Source organism: Fukomys damarensis, unplaced genomic scaffold (genome assembly GCF_012274545.1).
Source record: "Fukomys damarensis isolate Sample0158 unplaced genomic scaffold, DMR_v1.0_HiC HiC_scaffold_38, whole genome shotgun sequence".
Classification (NCBI taxonomy): Eukaryota; Metazoa; Chordata; class Mammalia; order Rodentia; family Bathyergidae; genus Fukomys; species Fukomys damarensis.
Window position 1 is genome coordinate 24,873,034 of NW_022900950.1, and position 4,138 is coordinate 24,877,171.

General features: G+C 37.5%; 1 protein-coding gene across 4 annotated transcripts in view; it reads left to right on the forward strand.

Moving 5' to 3' along the window:
- Zmym2 (zinc finger MYM-type containing 2) overlaps window positions 1-4,138 on the forward strand; it is a 120,805-nt gene that overhangs the window by 63,398 nt on the left and 53,269 nt on the right. The window lies entirely within an intron of this gene.

Here is a 4,138-nt window from a genome sequence, read left to right on the forward strand (position 1 = left end):
TTTTGGTACTGGGGATCGAACTCGGGTCCTTGCGCTTGCGAAGCAGCTGCCTCAACCACTGAGCTAAATCCCCAGCCTCTAATTATTCATTTTATTGGACATTTTGGTATTTTTAGCACCATTGTCTCCTTCTAGGATGTCTTTGAGAATTTTTTGGAGTGTTGATGTGGTGGTCATGAGCTTCTTTATATTTTCTTTATCATGGAAATAGATTATTTTTCCTTTGGTTTTGAAAGAAAATTTTGCAGTCTGGGTTGGAAGTTGTTTTCTTTTAGATCTTAACACTTCATTGAAACTCTCTTTGCCTTTACAGTTTCTGTTAGAATTGTGTTGTAATTCTGATGGGTTTTCCTTTATAGATGATTTGTTGTTTTTATTTAGTGGCCTTTAAGAGTCTCTTCTTGTGTTTTATTCTGGTATTGTGTGATGTGGAGTGGTATTTTTTCTGATTATGGGTATTGCGAATTCTATATGCTTCGCATATTTGTATGTTGAATTTTTTTCACATCTCTAAAGTGCTTTACTATTATGTGTGCTCTTTTTGCAGTCTTCTGATTTTTCACTAATTTTTATTTACGCTTGTGTTGAGTCTCTTTGAGTCATTTAAGAGCTGTTGAATTCAGTTTTTGTCTTCCTTGGTTGTTTGAAAAGTATCTCTCATAAATTGGTCATTGACCTAGCCCTGTCCTCTTGATCTGATACCTAGCCTTGATGACCTAGCCTTGATCCTCTTGATTGTGTTTTCACATTGGTTGCCTCTGCTTCTCATACTTTCAGTCATGTTTTAAATCTCCTGGGATTTCTGTTTGGAACTTTCTTATGGACTCCCATTCTTTTCTGTGTCAGGTATCATGCTTTATATCTGTTTCTTTAGCTCCACTGTTTATTAGTGTCTTCTGTAGATGTGCTTATATTTGTCTCATTGGGTTCATTATCTGGTTATTTATTATCTTCTTCATTTGCCAAGTACCTTACTCACCTGTTTTACCTCCCTTTATACCCTTTTAGACCTGTCTGTTGTGTGGCTTATGATTTTTTTCCCCCTTAATGCCCTCTGAATGTGTTTTGGGAGAGTTGGGAATTTTGGGGGGGATTTTGGTTGTCTTGTTTTTTCATGTTTCTGGGTTTTTTGTTTGTTTGTTTGTTGTTTTTGTTTTGTGCTGGGGTTTACAAATTCTTTGGCCAAGTGTCCCACAGAACAAGCTACCATATTGTTTATGAGCCTCAGGTGATCTAGATGTTAGCAAGCGTGAAGACCAGTCACCAGTCACTACTGTGTTACCTTGCTTGTAGTAATAAATTCATCTTCAACAATGGCATCAATCTGCTGCCTGCCTTGCAAGTATAAGGACCTGAATTTGATCCCCACTAACAAGGAAAAAACCCAAAAAACCCAATGGCATCAAATGTCAACTGTATATTGACAAACCTTAAGACCCACTCATGAACAGCACTTAACCAAAACAAAAAGGAGTATGATTTTTGTGAAGACAATTAGACAACTTTATATTTATGTATAGTAATTCATACTACTAATTTCTGCTGGATGTAGTCAGCAGTGTCAGAGCTTAAACATACAACTAGAGTAGATGCTTTTTTCAGGACCGGTCCCTTTATCACTCCTACCAAACCTGGCCTCCCACAGCAGAATACAGGCTCTGTGATCTTCCTGATCTGAGCATAGGCATTTCAGATGTTTTCAGGAGATCCCTATTTAGCTAGCCCTGCCACCCAGTCAAGCCTGTCTCCCAAGGCATCTGTCACCCTGTTTCTGTGGTGGGTATCAGTCCAGGAGTAAAACTCTTCTTGGGTTATTGGTCTCTTTCAGTCAGGTTGGTCTGTTGGTTGTTAACCTCTGTTGCCTTGTGATGTGGAGAACCCAGGAGCAGGGACCATGTTGGCTGGTGTGGGTTGTGTGGTTCTGTTCCTTCTGGCTTCGCGTTGGCCCTGACATGGATCAGAATCAGCTATGGGCAGGGTGCATGGTGTCTAGGTCCTCCTGCCTTAGCCTGGGCCTGAGTGTCTTACCTAAGTTAAGAAATATTCAGATACTATTTCCTTGAGGGCTTATTTTTAGGTGTGTCTTCTTTTTTTCTATTCCTCTAAGACTCTTAGGACGTGAATATTACATGTTTTTGTTAGTCCTGCAGGTCCCTGAGGCCTTTTTCTTTGCCCTGTGGTCTCAGTCTGTTTTATGTCTGTTCAGATGGGGTACTTTCTCTTACTTTATTTTCTAGTTCATGGGTTCCTTATAATTTCTTTCTATCCTGTATTCCTTTGCTGAGAGTGTCTATTAATTCATTTGTTTTTAGCTGTATTTGTTTTGGTTGTTGAAGCATATGCATGTTGAATGTTTTAAAATCTTTGTCAGATAATTCTAATTTTAGTGTTGATAACTTTTGTCTCTTTAAATCATGGTTTCCTTGGGGCATACATTTTTATTTTTTTTATTGAATTCTGAACATTTTGGATTTTTATGTTATGAGATTCTGGATCTTTATTTAAAGTTTTTGTGTTAGCTGTCTTCATTTACAACCTCTGGCAAGGAGAGGAAAGCCACACTTCATCATGCTAAGTGAGGGTAGAAGTGTGTCCTCTGTGCTCTGCCTCTTGACATCATTGGGAGGTAGGACGAGCTTGTTACTGCTGTGCAGGTGTGGGAGTTCTCTTTTCTCAGCTTTGGCTGTTAACCTGCCTGAGAGAGGAATAGGAGTTTCTTACTAGTCCTTACATAACCTGAACTAACACCAAGTGATTCTATTCTAGGGGCCATAGGAAGTGTTCTTTGTTCACTCATTATTAATATTATTATTTTGGTGCTGGAGATTGAACCCCAATTCTTGCTTAGGCTGAGCATATGCTTCACTACTGAACCATACCCTCATCCTACATTATTAAATAGAATAAAAATTATTTAAAATTAATGTGCTACCTTTTATTCTTTAAAACTTATTTATTCATATTTTGTAATTTACCTACTGTATGTTTATAATTCACAAATAGGTGGACACAAATGCATGTCTTTTTAAAGTTTTTTAAAATACTGCTTATTGAATGCAGGGTCTTTGCACTCAGTTACACTTATGACTCTTCACTTTTTAAATTTTGAGATGGGCTTTTTGTACATTGCCCATTTATGCTGAAACTTGCAGTCTTCCTGCTTCAGCTGCCCAAAGGGTTGGGATTACAGGCCTGTGCCACCATGCTAGGCTCATGCATATCTTTCACTGATAAAGAGATACAGTCAGACAGATTTGGAAATCACTGCATGAAATGTTCTATTAAATGATTCGGGGGGGGATAAACTTATGTGGTACCCTTTTCTTTTTTGACCTTTGGGTCTAACTTTTAACCTGGCTGCATTTGTTATTTGTCTGTCTTCTTCTCAGTTAGGTTCTGGAATGTGCTGATCCATCTAATTAATAATCTAGATCCTGTCATAGAAACTGTAGTGCTTATCACTTGCCTTTCAGTGATGTTCCTTTTCTAGCATGATGTTTTTATTTTGATGGAAAACATGAAGCAAATGTTTTTAAACTTTTCTGTAAGAAGTAAGGATGTAAAATTTGTATATATTAAGTACTAGAAGCTCTAATGCACTTTTAGTAGAATTCCTAAAACAACCCATTTTGCAGTTGATAAAATTACAACTATAATCTCCAGATTACTTACTTAGAAATTTCATTAAAGTTCAGCATTTTGTGAGGTGCAATATTTTGAGCCAGGGTCTTGCTATATAGTTCAGGCTGGCATTGAACTCACTATATGTCCAGGACTAGCCCTGAACTCCTGGCAATTCTCCTGCCATAGTCTTCCAAGTGCTGGGATTACAGGCCAGTGTCATCATTTTTTAGCATATTTTAAAGAGACTTTAGAACACACAAATTCATCTAAGAGACATGTGATTATTCTCCATTAGTGGTGAATCAAGTCTGTCTCTTAATACCTTACCCCGTTGTTTCATCATTATGTCATTTTTTCCTGGGAAAATTAAAATTATTTGAATAAGTCTTCTATAAGTTGGACAGCAGAGGGAGCAGGACATATAGGTATTTTTAAAAGTTGAAATGAGTTTGTAAGTCAGAATAGATAACTGAGAAGCATCTTTTACGGAATGTTCATTTACCTTTCAACCTAG